The 19361-nt window shown below is 43.1% G+C and overlaps 1 long non-coding RNA gene across 9 annotated transcripts in view; it reads right to left on the reverse strand.

Moving 5' to 3' along the window:
• Positions 1 to 2299: 2299 nt before the first annotated feature.
• LOC144318295 (uncharacterized) overlaps positions 2300 to 19361 on the reverse strand; it is a 65304-nt gene continuing 48242 nt past the window's right edge. For 7 of the 9 annotated variants that reach the window (XR_013384143.1, XR_013384144.1, XR_013384148.1 and 4 more), the window contains 4 exons: positions 15278 to 15424; positions 14547 to 14660; positions 2711 to 2777; positions 2300 to 2550 (listed from right to left, as the gene is read on the reverse strand). This is a non-coding gene — a long non-coding RNA (uncharacterized LOC144318295). Of the gene's footprint in view, positions 2551 to 2710; positions 2778 to 13171; positions 13481 to 14546; positions 14661 to 15277; positions 15425 to 19361 lie in introns of those variants that run through there. The other 2 variants (XR_013384147.1, XR_013384149.1) reach the window with 2 other exon arrangements.

A 19361-nucleotide genomic window follows, 5' to 3' on the forward strand; every position in this document is an offset into this window, starting at 1 on the left:
AAAGAGAACACAGACCGAGGCCTCTACGTGTAATTATCAGGAAAGTGATTTTGAGATGACATCGGGAGTGTTGCTCTGCATATCTATCCCTGAGACTCTGTACTGCTTATTTTCATATTTTAATAAGTTTCCACCATAGTCCAGACAATAGAACCCGTATAGCTGTGAACAACCCACTGGATTCCGTCCTTCTTTGCAAATTCCTAATAATTAGCTTATTTTACCAATGATACAATGCTGGGGGAGGTAAATGATTTGGGACACAGGTGCCAATGAGTAGAAATTTCTTTTTTTTTTAAAGATTTTATTTATTTATTCATGAGAGACACAGAGAGACACAGAGAGAAAGAGAGAGAGGCAGAGACACAGGCAGAGGGAGAAGCAGGCTCCATGCAGGGAGCCCGACTCGATCTCGGGTCTCCAGGGTCACGCCCTGGGCTGAAGGCGGCGCTAAACCGCTGAGCCACTGGGGCTGCCCTGAGTAGAAATTTCTAATGGCATTACTACTCACAACTACTTGATATCTGTTTTTATCATTTCTCCTCTTGGCACGTTCCTTTCTTTCTCTTCCTTGCTTTCTGCTGGCATTATCTTTTTCATCTCTCCTCTCTCTCCAATGCCAACCCTATCAGCGGCCCTCAAAGCTCAAGAGTTTTCTTGTCTCTGACTAATATCCAAAGATTGGCAGGGGTTTTCTTCCTCCCAAGAACATCCTGCTAGATTCTGCGCGTACATTAGTTACCTTTGGAACAAGTGAACACCCCGAGGTGATGTGCATAAACCTTTTCTGATACTGGCTTGAGCTTCCTGGGTCAGCCACCATCCTCTTTCTCCAGGACCACTTTAATGCCCACCCCTTTCCTGGCATCCCCTCGCTACACTGTGCCCCCTGCGATCCGTTCTCACATAGCAGCTAGAGTTTGGTTTTGTTTTAATACAAATCCAAGGGCGCCTGGGTGGCTCAGTCAGGTAAGCATCCGTCTTTGGCTCAGATCGTGATCCCAGGTTCCTGGGGTTGAGCCCCACGTCGGGCTCAGCAGGGGAGTCTGCTTCTCCCTCTCTCTCTGCCACTCCCCCCACTCTGTGTGCTCTCTCTCGCTCTCTCTTAATAACATCTTTAAAATAACATCTTTAAAAATAAATAAACACAAATCCATTCGTGTTACTGCCCCGTTTAAAACCCTCCAGTGGTTTTGATCACATACAGGAAAACCTGTGTAGGCAGGAGCTGGTCCCTGTCTCCCTCTCCCCCCTCATCTCATACAGGTCTTCCCTCCCTCACCTACTCCAGCCGCAAGGACCTTCTTTTCCTCCCTACAGCCTGCCAGGCCGGGTCTGTCCTTGAGCCCTCACACTAGCTGGCCTTTCTCTGCTCTTCCAGAAATCTCCCCATGGCCAGTTCCTTCTGTCACTCAAGTCCCCGTTGAACGTTATTTTCTGAAGGAAGCTTCCTCTGCCTATCCAAACAAAAGCAGCCCCCAAGCTCCTGTTCATGTTTTTGTCATATTTTCTTGTTTCTTTATTTTCCACTCTCTTCCCACCCCCCACTAACTGAGTCCTCTACAAAACCCAAATCCGCTTCTTTTGTTCACGAGCCTCCCTGCCCAGAGCCATGCTGGGCACATAATAGGGACTTTATTTTTTATAATGTGGAGGAAATGAATCCACATTCACAATATCTTCTTAATGGAAAAAAAAAATAGCCTCCGCTCTAGCACATACCGTTTTCATACCATAAGTGTGAATGTACGTGTATGTGTTTGTGGGTGTGGGTACAAAGTAAACATTACAGTAGGAAAAATGATAAATGATGGTTATCTCCAGGTGATTATCCACAGCTTTTATCCGTTTCTTCCTTTTGGATAAGGTTTATGGTTTCCAAGTGTTCTTCAATCATCATGCATTTGCACGGGATTTCCAGGCCAGCTCTTACTCCCCAATCCTTTCACTGAGTCTGCTGAGCAGTGTAAAGTGGGGCCAGCCCCCCCCACCCCCCGCCACCCAGCAGAGCCCAGTAACACCGCCCCACTTCCAGGTCAAGGCACCTGGAATCTCAACTGTTGAGCCGCAGCCCTCCGGATGCGGTTTGTGTGGGAGTGTGGAAGACACAATAACACCCCAGGACAGCCACGCAGGTGTGCAGAGACCCAGCTGGCGGGGAACTGCCTACCCCAGGAAGCATCCCCACGGCACTTTCAAACACAAACAGGAACAAGGTGCTTACAGATCACACACACCTGTAGACCTTAGCAGAGAGCTCCAGACATGTGGCTACTCAATAAACCTCTACTGAGCAGGATGGAATATTACAGGGTTTATTGTTCACAATAAAATAAGAGACAGAACACACAGCTTGATGTTCCCATCTTGGAACAGCTCTGAGGCTCTTGCCCTTGGCAAAATGACCTCATCCACCTGGAGCCTGCGGTTTGAAGAGGATGGGAATCCCAGGATGAAAGCAAAGGTAGCTGTGGCCCTGGAATCGTGTGGCTGTCCCTTCCAAGATATCTCCTTCTCACGTCACCATGAGGAGCTGGCAAAGCAGCTCAGCTGGAAAAGAGAATCAGATGCTTTTGAGTCTTGCCCCCCTTCACCGTTCTTTAGGGGTACCCGGCATTCAGTGGCAAAACCACTGTCACGTTCCCTCTCACAGCAGTGACAGCCCAATCGGCTTGGGTTATGCGGTTATGCAAAATCAATCGCTCAATACCTTAATTATCAGCTCCTCTGAAAAAAATTGAATTTATCGACGAGAATCAGCAAGCCCGATGCCCATGCTGTATCGGGGAGAAAAGCAGAAGTTAGCTAACTGTTCAGTGAACACATTTGGGCCTCTGCAATTTTCATTATGACAAATTGTTGACCCAAGATAGATTTTCTGACCTGCGTGCTATCATATCGTTCTGCTCGGGCAATTCCATTGCAGGCAAGGGTGAAGCTTGAAGCGGGAAAATGAAGCTAAACATCACCAGGCGAAGGCTTAGCATGTTTTCAGATCAATAATCAGTATTTGTGCAAGTAAGGTTGCAATATATAGAAGGAGCCTCTCTGATTTGTTTTTATTAAGGTGAAGTGGGTTTTATTGCAGCTGTTATGATCAATTGAAGGCAAAAAAGAAAAAAAAAGGAGAGAGACATCTACACAGAGGAGAGGAGGGGCTGCTCCCAAGGGAAGCTGGAAGTTCACCATGTTGGCCTAATCGCACCCGACACACTGCGATCCTGGTGGTTCTTCCCCAAAAGTGTTTCCATCTGGACACCAGCAAAGAAAACAGAGCACGATTGCTGGAACTTCCCTGTAGTTTCTCTTCCCCATAACGTTACTTAAAAGTGTTGTGTGTAATAACAAAATGAACATTCTTCTGGCTGAAGTTGCAATCATAATCATGTTTTTTCTACTCAAGTTCAGCATAATTACGCACAATCCTGCCTATGGGGGTGGGGGGAAGGAGGTGGAATTTGTAAACAAAAGGTCCAGATTCACGGAGTGAAATCGAAAAACAGATGAGTCATGTATGATGATTTGCACAAACGTGTCAATGAGGTACCAGTAAGCCACGTGACTCAGATTCTCTCTCCTTCGACATTCGTGCTCCCTCAGCTTCAACGGGCTTTCGGAGGGAGTAAGTGATCGTGACAGCAACAGCTTAGCGCAGTGAAGCCTCGTTAAGCCCATCGTCACCTATTTGGTTTTCTGAGATTGGTGGCGCTTCATTTCGACACTCTCTTCCCAGCCTGGAGCACCTTGCTCTCTAGCACTGCTGTGGGATTGTTGATGCTGCACCCCTGACTCAGAAAACGGGCCCCAGCCCATGCCCACCTGGCACCAGGGGGCCCCACTCCTTCCATCCCATCCGCCTCCAGGTGGCTCACCCCGGGCTCCTCAATCAGCACGTCCCTCCCAGGCCCCTGTCCTCACACTGCCCTTCGGCCTCATTCCTCACCCAGGATTCACTCCAGGTTGTGCCCTGCTACCCACGAGCCCATTAAAGCCAAGGCCCAACGTAGCCTCTCAGCACTTGGGTAATGCAGAAATAATAATAGTACTCTTCTCACCAAGCTTTATGAAAAGTAGATGAGATAAAGCAGGTAAAACCCTTCTACCAGGCCTTATGGAGAGGGCACATGCAATAAACGCTGTGATCACTAGCTTTTTAAATCATGACATATCTTCACTTTCCTTTCAGAAAGCAATTTCCTCCACTTTTGGCGTATGTGGGTCAGATGTAGCTGATGGGGAACCCCATGCATCCATCCCCTCCTTTTCCAGAGGTGAGCACATCACACAAGGTCAAATCAGAGCACCTGTCCCACTGGCCACAGCGATGCGAACCAGGATGGGGAGCTGCCCCACTTTCTGAGGAACTATTGGGAAATAGAAGCTTTCTTTTCACTGGGTTCTCGGAGTGGTGAGATGTAAGCGTGGGGCTGCCGATTGCTGGCACACGTGGCGCGGGCATAAAGGGAGAGCCCTTCTGGAAATGAAAGCAACATACCTGAAATCTTAGAGACACAAAGTGATGGAGATGGAAATGCAGAGTGAGATCCCAAATGACAAGGTTTCAGCACTTGGGTCCAGTTGTGCCTGAGAACAATCGCTCCCAGCGACCGGCAATGGAAAGAGTCCAGTGTAGGGAAGCTCCTCTGGCCCCAGCACCCCAAGGTGTTGAGATCCCAGTGGGCAAAGCCTGTCCGGCCACGACAGTGCCCAGCACTATTAGTGATGTAAAAGACACGCTCGATGTTTTTTGAGCTAACTTGTTTTCGAATCACCCTAAGCTCCAGCTGACCTAATGACTTCAGCCATCTGGGGCTCCTCAACCAGGCTGGTCCTCCTGCTGAGTCAGCCCCTCTCTCGAGGGACGGAGCAGTGACCTGGAGGTCACATTTTCTTCTATTCCTAGGAAGATGCCCTCCCACTCCCTCTGGGCTCACAGGCTGCCCTGGATGTTGAGCTGCCCCTGAGGAGGCCCTTGACCATCCTCCAGGTCTACACACGATCCGAAGTGATAGAAGGAAGGAGCTGCCTGGTGACCCCAACCACTAATCACCGCCCTCCCATAGACAACAAGACTGATCCCAGAGAGCCCACGTCTCTGGTTTCTTCAGGCATCGCTGTAACTCATCATTACTTCCTGTCTGTTCTCCCAAAGCTTCCATGTCATCCTCTGGTGATTGGTCTGTGCTCAGCGATCTCCCCACACCCTCACCCTCTTCTCTGAAACTGTGCTTTACTCTCTGCCTCTACCTCAGTGGTTCTCAGAGTGTGGTCTGTGGACCAGCAGCATCAGCATCATCCAGGAGCTTGTTATAAACGGAGACTCTCAGGCTCGACCCCAGAACTACAGAAACAGCCACTCTGGGGATGGGGCCCAGAAGTCTATGTTTTAAAAAGCTCCCCCCAGAGGATTCTGATGCTATGAGTGGAAGTAGAATTTCCCTTGAAGATACTGCTTTCTTCTCAACTCTCCCAAAGGTGATTTCCCACCCTCACCAATCTCCCTGTGACCTATATCCCAGGTGTAGGAGTATGGTGTGTCCTGCTTGCTCCACCTTGCTGCTCCCAAACCCATTACCTTCCCTTCTGCCAGATTCTTAAGCATGCAAATCATCAAAATTTGATGCCCACCATCCTTCTTGGTTGCTGCCACCTGTCAACATCAAGGTCTTTGCTCCTCAGTTATAGCATCTAAGACTCTCAATTCATCCTACCTTCTGAATACTTCTACCCTTCCAGCTCTCTTATTCGGGACTTCCTAATCCAACTCTCCTCTGACCCTACAGGAACAATCAGTCTACTAACTCCCACCTTCTTTCTCCTCATGATTTCCCAATCTACATCTCTAGTCCTGGCCCTTCCATGAGCTACAAACAAACAATTATGACTACGTACGGGACATCTCCATTTGGATGTCTAAAAAGCTCCAAACTTAATATGTCTTTAATCTCTTGATATTTATCTCCCAAACTTTTCCTAGTGTTTCTTAACCCAGTAAATGGCACCCTTATCCAGGGAGTTTTACAAACCAAAACCCCCAAATGCCATCTCTAATTTTTCTCTTTCCAACATGTCCTTCATTCAAACCTTCAGCAAGTACTGTAGATCTGTCAACGTAAATTCCAACCCAGCCACTCCTCACCATTTCCAGCTTTGAAAGCTTCAGTTAGACTAATGCATCCTCTCCTACTTGTTTCCCTCCTTCCCTTTTGTCTCCCAAATCGCATACTCCACCCTGCAGCCATGGTGACCTCAATGCTTGCAGTAAATTACATCACCCACTTCTGTCTTTCCATAGTAAAGCATTAGGGAAGCCTTTATCTCCTGCTGACCTCATCTCCTCCCTGTCTCTCACTTAATATATTCTAGCCACACAGGCCTCCTTCTGTTCCTCAAACACATCATTCTCAATCATGTCTCAAGGTCTTTCCACATGCTCTCCTCTCTGCCTGGAGTCCTCTTCCTCCCATATATTAGTTTGACTGTCTTGTCATCACTGAGATCTTAGATCAAAAACATAAGCGCAGAGATATCTTCCCCAATACTCTCACTAAAGTGACTCCTCCTCTCCTAGGTACTCTCTATTCCAACTCCCTATTGGTGTGTTTGTAAGATCTACTGATATAAAAATGTGCTGTTACAGCAAATTCTCTGTCTCACCATCTCCACACACCAAAATGAATGAAAACTCCATGAGGTCAGGAACATGGGACATATAGTTCATGCTGTTTCTCTTTAGACCTAGGAGGTCTAGGGACTCAACTTCAGGAGAGTGCTGAAGGTAAAGCAGATATTCAAGTATTTGTTGAAAATGAAATCAACAAAATTAAATGGAAAATGGCTGCAATTTAATTTTTCACTAATCGAGATGAAAGTGATGTGCTTCCAGAGCAATGAACTGTATAAAAACAAGATTTCAAAGAGGATTTGGGCTATGTCATAGAACTAAGCTTTTAAACACGCTTTGGAAGCACCCATTTTCGTACAAACTTTGTGATCACCTAAATGCTTGCGCCAATACTTAGATTTAATCATTATAAATATTTTTTTATTTCTGTGTTAGGGCAGGACAGCTGTCCAGCAACACATTGGCTGGAATAATTTCTGACACCGCAGAGTGATGTTTATAATTGTTTTAAAAGAGCCCACAGTTCAGATGTTTCACTAATTATTCCAAATTGGAACCGTTTTATTAGACATGATCTTTGCCCTGTATGCCAATGTGACAAGATTTATTTTAAGTCAACAACACTGGGATTGTTAAAAGAACATTTCAAGGATGCACATCCCACCAAGCTGGTCAAGGATAGCATGCCAAATATTAGTTAGCAGCCACCGCAGTTTTTAATCTCTGTCATTTTTTCAAACATGTGTCTATAGAGACATAAAGAAATGACTGATGAATTGCTGGAGATCATTAGCTAACAATTGACAGAGCTTGACTGCACACAGACTGAAATTGTACTGTCTCCCTAACCATTGTTTAAATTTACTCTGTACCAAGTGTGTTTAGGTAGTACTAGGACATGTTTGACAGCATTCATTTTGTTTGGAACCTGAAGAAAATGTGAAAACATTGGGCAGAAAGGCAATTGCCATCTGCAGTCAGAAAGATTAGTTCTTGTTAAAAATTATATCAGAAAAATATAGGAAAAAAAAAAAGAAAGAAAAATATAGGGTAAGGCTCCCGCTGTAGCTTTCTCCTCTTCTATATGATCCCCTAATTCTTAATACGAGTCACCATCATCAGGTCAGCCAGACTAAAATCTTGATCAGAACTTATCTCTCTTTCCCTCTTGTTGCCTCTAAAGCTCAGATTTCTTCTACTCCGCTGGTTCTTACCTGCATTTTTTTCCCCTAGAATTGCAGAAATCACCTAATTAAACTACCCCTCTGTCTGCTGTATCCAATTATCTCTGTTCCCAGCACTGAGGATTGGGGAGTGGAGGGTGGTGTGCTGCAGAGAGATAGGCCTGAATCCCCAAAGGCACACACAGGAATTACCCAGCTACTTAAACTGTAAGGTCAAAGGCCCAGTGAAAAAAGCCCTTGCTCATCATTGCATAATTAGATCGTGCATGTCAAGCTATCCCCACTGAAGAGAAACTTAAAGAAACGAACAGAAGCCTTTAGTGACAGGCCATCGCCACTCCCAGGGACTTTAGGTACCACCCCTCCATGCTCTCTTAGCACCTGGGCACAGCTTCAGCAGGGACTTGCCTGCTACACTGACGGAGCTTATGAAATTTAGGCTCTCTCTGACTCACTTAAGCCCCAAGGCCAGACACCTACTTTACCATGCTTCTATCCTTGGTACATGTTGCGATGTCTAACGCACAATGGGAGCGAGGACAAGTATCTGCCATGTAATGGGCATGCAATAGCTTGGGTTAACCAATTGATTATTGCATGATCGATTAATTAACCGGGTTGTTCATGGGGCTGGAGAAGATGGCATTAGGGACTTAAAATCTACTTTCTCTAGTACACAGAAGATGTGGCATCAAAAGTTCAGATAGAACCGTGGCCGCTGATAAGCTCAGCACTATATTGGAGGAGAAAAACATTAATGTTTTTAAAACCTTCATTTTTCTATCTCAGGAAATATATGCTGCCTAAAGTAAGATCTTAATTCTCTGTGCTTGTTCCATGCTTCTTCAGAGCCCCGGGCTTTACATTATGTCTGGATTTTTATTCAAACCAAGTGGCTTGAGAATCCACACTTCCTTAATGAATCAGCAGAAGAAAGATACCACTTTCCTTATAATCTTACCACATCCATCCATGGCTCTTTTCTGAAACTTTTATTGAGCATATATTGTACACCAGACACTAGTCATCCCTTTAGATCCATCATGGCCCTGAATCATCATAACATTCCCATGAGGAGGGTTTTATTATCATTCAGGTTTTATGGGTAAGGAAACTGCGGTTTGGGAAGGTTAAGTAATTTGCCTAAGGTCACAAAGATTATTAAGTGCAGAGCAGGAGTGCTAAACCAGGGCAGTATAACCCCTAAGCCACGTCTTGAGCACAGAGACACTCTTCTTCAATACCAAAGGTGAAGGTAAATAAAGAAAAGAGAGGAGGACAGACCAGCAATAATCTCAAGCAGACTTTCAGTGGTGCCGGTATCATCAGACAGGCTGAAGTTAACTTTGGTGTTATCTACAGAGAACAGCACAGATCGCTACGCTGGGTTGGTCACTAGGGACTCAAATGCATCATCTATGTATGCCTTGACCCTGTATGTATGTGCCACAGGGAACAATATCAGTAAGACCTGATACCTGCCCTGGAGAGGGCCTAAACGGGCAAATGAGATAAAGATATGTTTACAATTCTCAGGAAATGAGGCAACAGTCATTTGGTCCAATCTGGAGCCAGAAAGGTTCCCTGGAGAAACCAATGCACTGAAGTTCAGTATCAGAAGAAATGTAAGAAAGGTTTTCCAGGCTAAAGGAACAAGATTTACAAAAACTCAGAGGACTGAAATCATATCGTGAGTACAAAACTCTGAAAATACTTGAGTATCACTCAACGTATAAAGTGGAAATTAGGGACTGAGTAGATGAATAGGGTGACCCTAGGTCCAGATTTTCCTGAGATGGTATAATTTTATACCTGGTATTTCAGGTATAACTTAACTTTAACTAAGTTAAGTGGAAATATCACTTCGCACTCAAAAGTATCCTGGCTTGGATGATAGATTATATGGCCACCTTAGAATAATCCTACATGTGAAAGGCTTGAAAGTGAAATAAAGGCCAAATCATAAAGAGTTACTTATTTTATACCAAGAAACTTTGAAAAATAGATTAGGTTTACCACTGGTATTAGGAGATGATTTTCGGTACTACACAAACTTCTTTATTTTACTGGTTATATGTATATTTTAGTGTATATTGGGAGAAAACACAGCTGGCATGTCAAACTCATGATTTAATGGATATTATTGCCTTGGATGGACTGAAATGGCTATTGTTCTGGTGAGCCATCCTATCTGGAGCCAGTGTACTCAGGCGCAATGTTCTAGCAGGAATGTTGCAGAGCTTGAACAGCCAAAACTTCTCCCATAACTCTATGGAGGGTTGGAAAGAGCACACGGTATGGGTTAGTCATATGGATTCCGCTTCATTGAATATTATGGATAGCAATGTGTTCTTTTCAACACCACACTGAGTGTCATTTTCAGTGGTTAAGGCTATGGCAACAATATGTAGGATGATGAAAATGGTAAAATCTAGGAAGCACCGCAGTAGGAAATAGGGAGCTTTTGAAGGGCTCTAGGCCAGAGATTTCTTTCTTTTTTTTTTTTTTTTTAAGATTTTATTTATTTACTCATGAGAGACACAGAAAGAGAAGCAGAGACATAGGCAGAAAGAGAAGCAGGCTCCCTATGGGGAGTTCAAAGCAGGACTCCATCCCAGGAACCCGAGATCATGACCCGAGCTGAAGGCAGACGCTCAACCACAGAGCCACCCAGGTGCCCCTGAAAGGAGAAAATCTAAGAAGAAAAATGCTTTCATAATTCAGATAAATGGTGGTGAAGACTTAGAGCTAAAAGGACACTGCCTGGGGTGGAGAAAAGGCCAGTTCTGAGAAATGTTTAGGTGCTAAAGTCAACAGGACCTGATTGAACAGAAGTGGGTGAGAAAGAAAGTAAATAATAGTTTATTCCCAGTCTTGAGACTCTGACTCAGGCAACTGGTTCCATCAGCCACAATGAAGACCATAAAAGAAGCCAGGTTTGAAGCAGAAGGCAGCAAAGCCATCAGTTCTCCAGCCGCAGCATGCCCACATGGAGAGGAGAGGTAGATGAGATGTTCAGAAAAGAGCATCACATAGAGATCAAGAAGAAATTGGTTCAAATTTCAGTTTTGTTACTTCCTTCTGGAAAACGTGCATAATATATTAGAAGGTTGTTGTGAGAATTAAATGAGAGGCTATGTGTGAAAGCATTTTGTAAATTGCAAAGTGTCAGTTGTTATTTTGAAGTAAATAAGCAGAAGTGATAATGAATTCTAAGAGTTTAGAGATTAGAAGGCTCAAAGGCACACTTAAGAAGGCAGACCACATGGTCTGTTCCTAGTGTTTTGCACTTAAACTACCTCCCACAGATAAGAATCTATCTTATTTTTTAAAACCCTTAGAGAAATTAGCTTTATTAGCCCATTTTAGAGTTTCAAACTCCTTACTATTTAACAATATGTAACCAAATTTTATTAAGCTTCATTCGACTCCTTTTGTTCTATATCCGTAGGTCTCTTATATTCTTGAAACTCTTTGTGAGGGCTTTCAGTGTTTTCCTCAGTAGGATAACTGATCCTTTATGTATTAAGCTATCTGTAAGCTATTGAATGTATGTGTAACCAAATTAAATCCTTTTGGGAAAAAAAAAAAACCAGAGGTTGTAAATAAGGAAGGCTTACTGAGTACTAATTATTTTTTTTTTCAAGCCTAAACATCAAGGTTTGACTCTTTTAATCTGTTTAGATGTAGACCAATTACAAGCCATCCTAGCCTTAGTTTCTTAATCTATCAAAAAGAGGTGAGTGGTGCCAGCTGTCACTCTATCACAGGCCGGGGGGTGGGTCTGGGCCATTAAGAAAAGTAAGCAAGAGAGACCATGGAACTGAAAGCACCTTGTAGATTCTGGAGACCTACCCTGCTTAAGAAATATCTGTTGAGGGTTATCTTATTTGATCTTCTCTACATATCAGAGGTGGGGGAAAGCAGACATGGGATGGTCAAGTCAAGCACTCAAGGGCCTATAGCCAATTGGCGATGGTGCCAAATCCTGGATCTACTGACTCTTCTTCATGCATTCCCTCATCAATAAACTCACTTTCTTAAGCATTTAATAAATATGATGCACCAGATGCTTGGGGGAAGAAATGGTGAAGAAGAAAAAACATACATTCTGTGCTCCCCACTGCCTTCCCCACCACTCACCAGAGCTGACAGCTGAATAAGGAAGAAAAATGAAGAAGGTCCTTGAAATCTAGGTCTACTTGCCACACCATTACTGCCCCAAACAAAGGTTTGTCAGAATCTGGTCATCGGTCTGTTTCATATATTAGAAGCTTGGAGCAACCTCTCTGATGAATCATTTTAAGTATCAACAAATTGTAATGAATTTGGAGAAAAAAAAAGTGTATCCCACATATTATAATTTGAGGCAAACATAAGTCATCCAACCAATATCTTTGCCAATTAAATCCTCCCTATATTTATTATTTATAGGACCCTGAATTTGTTTGGAACAGAAAGAAAAACCCCACAAATTTCCCAATTCCCTTTGTTGCTAAGGTGGTCCTGTTCTGACCAAATATATGGAAGTAGAAATCTATTCAGTTAAGATTTGGGGAAAATTATTATTTTCCTGATGAAAAGGGACAGAATCATCTATTTTTCCCTTTCCCTACCCTCCGTCATCCCATGCTACTACCCCCATTCCCTCCAGGAACTGGATGTGATGCCCAGAGAAGAAAAGGCTATCTTGTAAGCAGAAGGGTAAAAGTTAACAGTAGGATGTCCAAGCAGCAAAGCCGGTGAGACTTGGATCCTTGATGACATCATGGAGTTACCCTACAGCACCAGAGTACCTACCTCCAGACTTTAGCATTCTATGGAAATTAAAACCCTATTCCATTAAACCGCTGAGGTCAGACTTCGGTTACACACAGCCAAATGCAATTACCAATGTATACACAGCCCGGGTCTTATTAGCAATGAGGGATACCACCAGCTTTCTTTGCCATAAAAAAACATTGGCAAATGTCACAGAGCTGCTGGGGCTTTGGTTTTCTTTCGGTACTATGTCAGCAGTCTGAAAGCAACAAATGAGAATAATCCATGACAACAAGTGTTCTTAATTGACCTCTCTAAAATTTCTATTGCTATGGCTGCTAGATCACAATTTTGGGAAGAGCATGGAGATCCCCAGGGTGGCCTCTGACCAGAATTGTTCCCTGAGTGCCCTTCCCCTACTTGTATCATGCTCTGCTACTGTGACACACACAGTGTGTATACCTGTGTATAGGTGTGCGTGAGGTATTAGAAGCAGAGTATCTTAGAACAGATGCCTATGTAGTCTGATGATGGGGATGCAAAACAGATTCTCTTCCAGATTAGTCTATTTACATGGCGTTACAGATTCACACCATCTGGATACAAACACAAGCAAGCTTTAATGTCTTGGTCCTGCTGAGATCCAATGGAAGAGAGACTGTGGAATCCCTGCCAGCGAAGAAATTAAGGCTTCAAGTTTCTCACCATCCAGGCAGGGTATGTAGTGACCTGCCAGTGGTGGTGTTCTGATTGCCACTGATGCTCTGAGATCTGGATCGCATCCTCAGTGGGTCCCAACTAGTATGAGAGGAGCAGTCTGGGCCCGTTGAGTGTCCCGCTGCCCCCAGGCCATCCGGAGAGTTGGCCGTAGCACCCTCCTCTGAGAGGGCCGGGTGGGGTGGCCCTGACCCTAGGAAGTAGCAGAGCATGCAGAGATCAGGCTTCCGGTTCCATGAGTGCTAACAGGCAGGTACATGTTGTACGGACGCATAGCAAAAGGGGCCAGACATTCAGGAGCTGGAGACTCCAGACTAAAGTAACTAATTCTCCAATCTTTTCAAAACAGATACCTAAAAACCACTCTCCTATTGCTTTTTTTCAAAAACAGCATTGGCAACCTGCGTTCAAACTGATGTATGGAGCTCTGGTTGCAACCGCTGGTTTTATGACCTAAAACTTCTTTTGTGCTATTCCTGGCATTGGTCTTTGAGAAAAAAAGGAAGAGGATCTATCACTGTGCTTTCTTACCAAGACAGGGCCTAATAAAAATTAAACAGCATCAAATCAATTTTTGAAGATCTCCAATAAAATAAGGAGTCATTGCTTCAAAATCAGGGAAAAATTATTTCCATTTATTCAACAAATATTCAAAAACTATGCTGATTCTATCAGGCCTGGTGCTTTTGATTATATCGGTTGATTATATGGTTCGTTCCTCCCTGGGGACGCAAAGGTTTTGCCCCGATCAGGTTATTGCCCCAGCCTGAACTTCTCAGCCAGCCAGCCTGCTTCCAGGCTGCGTCTCCCCTCCCATACCTCCCTTTCCTTTTCTCCTACTCTCTTTCCATCCCATTCACTTGCTGCCAAACATCTTTCCAATGCAGCCAGAATACAAACTAATTTAACTATTAACTTAAGCAAAGCAAATAAGGATGTAAATCCTTGGCCAAAAAAGTCATACGGCGCATTCCAAAGCCCAGTTTTATATGCAATTTTAAAATGATCTACTGTTTGGTGTGATTCATGACACTGTTCTCCTTCTATTAACTCAGAGTTAATTACGTGACCTCTTCTTTTCACCACCTGAGATTCTCAAATTGAATCCAGCAATCCAAGAGGCCCTGTTTCCCTTCGCTGTGGTTGACAGCCACACTGCTGTGCTGAGATACAGAGAAGTCAGCGCGGATCATCGGCCCCACTGCCACCCCCACCCCCACCCCAATCCTACCAGCAGCTGCTTGGTGCTTATATATGACCTGTGAAGCTAAATGGAGCTCCCAAGGTACAGGCAACTTCCTGGATCGTTGAGTCCATGTATCAGCACAAAATCGCACGAAAACTTTAGGAGGGGAAAAGTCGGTAGAGCAGCTCTGAAAATAACATTGTAAGGGCTGAAATTAATCTCTAGAGGTAGAAGATTTCATAACCCCAAGCTCCTGCCAGGGAATTCTTTTAATCTATCTAAGCTTCACTGCCTCTCATTGAGATGTACCTGTTTGGTTGCCTGGAATTAATTTTCCTAGGCGTTTGTTTTCACAGATCTCTCCCTGTTATGTTTTCTTTCTCTCTTTCTTTCTATTAGTCTTCTGATCCCTAATTTCTTCAAGTCTCCTGGCTTTCTTTGCTCCAAATGACATTTGCTGGTGTTCTCAATTTACGTCCAAAAGTATATTGAATTTCCTGGTTGCTAATGGTAAGCACACAGTGCTGCCCGAGTGTCTTTCTAACATGTAAATCTGGTCATCTTACTCTGCTACAAAATTCTTTGGCTGCCCTTATTATGCACTCAGAACAAAATTAAACGTCCTTATCAAGAACTTGATTTAGTCATTCAATCAAATAAATGTGTTTTCCTCGAGAGACCTATATGCCAGGCATGGTTCTAGTACACAGAGATACAATATTAAAGAAGATACCAGCTACCCTTATGGAATTTTCATCCTAGTGTGAGAGACTGAGACAGTAAATAATAAGTGAGTTGGGGCACCTGGGTGGCTCAGTTGGTTAAGTGTCTGGTTCTTGATCTCAGCTTCAGTCTTGATCTCAGGATTGTGTGTTCAAGCCCCACGTTGCGCTCCATGCTGGATGTGGAGTTAACTTAAAATAAAATGAGTCATATAATTTCTGATATAAACTGTGAAGAAAATAAAGAAGGATGAGGAGTAAATAAAGAGTGATTGGAGGAAGGGCTCTTTTATTAGAGTGTGTGTGTCTGCATCTATGTACAATCACATTTTCTCTTCCATTTACCTGTTGATGGATACATGGAAATATCATTTCTTTTGTTATTATGAGGGTTAATTTTTTTAAAGATTTTATTCATTTATTCATGAGAGACACAGAGAGGGGCAGAGACACAGGCAGAGGGAGAAGCAGGAGTGACTAGAGAAGACCTCTCTGTAGAGGTGACATTTGACCTGTGACCTGAATGGCAAGATTAAAAAGCACCTATAATAATGTGTAATTATTTTTTTTTAAATGTATCATATACACCTTTTTTTAAATAATTTTTATTTATTTATGATAGTCACACACAAAGAGAGAGAGAGAGAGAGGCAGAGACACAGGCAGAGGGAGAAGCAGGCTCCATGCACCGGGAGCCCGACGTGGGATTCGATCCCGGGTCTCCAGGATCGCGCCCTGGGCCAAAGGCAGGCGCCAAACCGCTGCGCCACCCAGGGATCCCCAATGTGTAATTATTATAAACCCTTAAAGTGTTTGTTATCTATCAAATTCAGTTTTGTGAGCTCATTTCTTCCCATATATATGTTTTACTTTATAAGAATTATTTTGAATAACAGCCTATTTTGTCTATGTACTGTTTCCTTGTAGACTAGATTTTTGTCCTTGTGTATGTCCTATAACTTAATAGAATCTTATACTCAGAGAAGAGCAAACTTTACCAGTTAGTCCTCCTGCTACTTAAAATCCGTGTCTCCTAGGGCTTGAAACCCCCAAGTATCGTAGGACATTGTACAATGCTGTTTCCTTCTAAGGTAGAAAATGAAAACGTCGAATATCAAAGACCTCTTCCAAGTCTAAAATGCTATGAGTCCATTTTCTTTTTTTTTAGTCCATTTTCAATCCTATATTTATGATCTACAGAAAACTAACACCCAAGCTGATGAAATCTTTAGTCTATGAAATAATGTTTTAATGGCATAGGAGATAATTTGAAAAATTGATTAATTTATCACATTTTAAAAAGTAACTTGTGACTTAACTTTTTCTAGATCTCTTATAAGCTCAAACACTTAATGGTTCAATGTTGGGGTTTTGGTTCCTTTTGAATTCCAATGGTTATATTTTTAGAAGACCTTTCTTTCCAGTTTTAAATTATATAAATAAAAGGAAAATTAAATAATGGTAGCTCACATTTACTGAAGCATTCTTAGGAAGACGCTCTAAGTCACTATATGTAAAAATTAACCCTCACAGAGCAGTCCGGGTGGCTCAGTGGTTTAGCGCCGCCTTAGGCCCAGGGTGTGGTCCTGGGGGCCCAGGATCGAGTCCCCCGTCAGGCTCTCTGCATGGAGCCTGCTTCTCCCTCTGCCTGTGTCTCTGCCCCTCTCTGTGTCTCTCATGAATAAATAAATAAAATCTTTAAAAAAATTAACCCTCATAATAACAAAAGAAATGATATTTCCACGTATCCATCAACAGGTAAATGGAAAAGAAAATGTGATTATATATAGATGCAGACACACACACACACACACACACACACACACAATAGGATATTACTGAGCCATAAAAAGAATGAGATCTTGCCCTTTGTGACAACATGGATGTACCTGGGGGTATTATGCTAAGTGAAATAAGAAAACAAATGCCATATGATTTCACTAATATGAAGAATCTAAAACAAACAAAAAGTAGAGAAAGACTCACAAATACAGAGAACAAACTGATGGTTGCCAGAAGGGAGGGGTGTGAGGTGATGGAAATGCAATCATTTGAAGTGATTGGGAGAGTGGTGAAGGGGAGTGGGAGATACAGACTTCCACTTATGGTAGGAATAAGTCACGGAGATGAGAGATACACAGAGAAGATAGTCAATGGTGTTGTAACAGCATTGTACGGTGACAGATGGCAGCCACACTTGTGAGCACAGCACAACATACCGAGTTGTGGGATCACTTTGTTGCATGCCTGAAACGAATGCAACATCGTGTGTCAGTGATACTTCAATAAAAACAAACAAGAAGATTTTGAAATGTGTATTAAGTGATTTTGCTCCCTTAGGAACAAAACAGAATGGTATTGGGACAAGTGTGTTATATAATATAATATTCTTTGATAGGTCATAATATACAGTACAGGTAAGAGGAGGGGTAGGAAAGGAATTCACATGCCTCTGTAAGTTCATACTGGAAGGAAGGGATCAAGACCAAACTGAAATTACCAAACAAATACATAATAACAGCAATAATTAACTTCACAGAAATGAGGTAAGAGGGGAAGGAGTTCAATTCACGTTCACACTCAGATGAGCTAGATCTATGATCAATTTTAGGTTTGATGAGCACAACTTAGTAAAAGCTTGCACACTAGACTCATGCCAAATGCAGTAAAATATGACTCAGGTTCCATATTATACATGTGTGCAACAATCATTATGAAAACATTAGGCTGGTAGTTGCATGTGTAGGAGAAATAAATGCAAACTTCAACAGTGTTTTCTTTTGTACAAGCGTGAGATCCAGAGAAATAAAGACAACGATATAGAGCACATGCTGCTGATTCCATGGGCTACTTTCTTTTTTTTCCTCTAACAGGGATAGAAGCTTCTATCCACTCTCCTGGAAAGAGGAATAGCATTAGGTCCACTACAATAACTCACCAGAAGACCCAGTAGGCTTTGAGATGCAGACTATTATTGCTCAGGGAGTAGACTCTGATGGAAATTCTTGGAGAAGGGATTACTGCCATTACTCTGGCTATTACCAAGCAGTGGCCTGAGCCTATTAACAGGCAAAGCCTCAGAGGGGGCTTCTCATCGCCTACCTCTTGACTATGAGAGGGCACCTGTGAACCATTTTCTTCAGTGTTTCAGAGTTCCAGGCTCCATTCTTACCTGTGGGCTTAGCCCATGTTATTTCCTTGTGGCCATAAAGGGTACAGTTTATTTACAGCTACTTAAGTCAATTTATAAATCATCTTCACTATGCACAAGGCATTAACAGAAGAATACGAAGAGGGTGAGACACAATCTCTGCTCTCAAAAATCTGATTTCTTAAAAAAAAAAAAAAAAAAGAAGAAGAAGAAAAAGAAACAACCCAAGTAACTATAATGCAAGGCAAAGTGAAATTCATTTTAAAGACATTCTACAAGAGAAGCTGTTGTAGGAGGGCAAGTGTTGGGAATTCTTAAAATTTCGTATATCATATGGAATTAGGAGCCATCGATCAGTTGCCGGCAACAGACAGCAGCCCTGGCTAATGTGAGCAGAAAGTAGATTTAATAAGGGGATATTGGGTGGTTTACAAAATCTCTAGGAGAGCCAGACTTGGAGGCTTTGCAGATAAAAGCAATGTCCAAAATCACATACCACAGAGCTGGTCTGATGAAGGCACCGCTACCGTAAGAGCTGGACACAGATTCCACGACATGTACGACCACCCCACAGACAGTGGGTATGGCCCAGAACCACACTCTGCAGTCCCTGAAGACTGGATGTTGCTGCTGCCTGTCTCATCAGAGCGGAGTCCATGCAGCCCCCGCTTCTCTGCGTCACCAGCACTCAGCGGCAATCCTCAAGTGGTTCTCTCTCATTGCCAGCATCCGGGTCATGTCCTCACCCAGAAAATTCAAGGGTCTTGGAGAATGATCATTATGTTTTCACTTTCTCTAGTAGGAATCAGCTCTTTATAATTTGATGGGCTTAGGGGGTGGGGGGCACGCACAAACCTATGAAGAGTATTCAGATGCTGGGAAGCCAAAATTCATTGCAGCACCCACCACATCAGACAAGCTATATTGGACACTCATTTTAAGCAGAGACCTGTAAGCAGCCCATTTTGACTTCCATATCCTCTTTCTTTCGTCCAATGAGATAATGCTTTTTATC

The sequence above is a fragment of the Canis aureus genome, chromosome 8, assembly GCF_053574225.1.
Source record: "Canis aureus isolate CA01 chromosome 8, VMU_Caureus_v.1.0, whole genome shotgun sequence".
Taxonomy (NCBI): domain Eukaryota; kingdom Metazoa; phylum Chordata; class Mammalia; order Carnivora; family Canidae; genus Canis; species Canis aureus.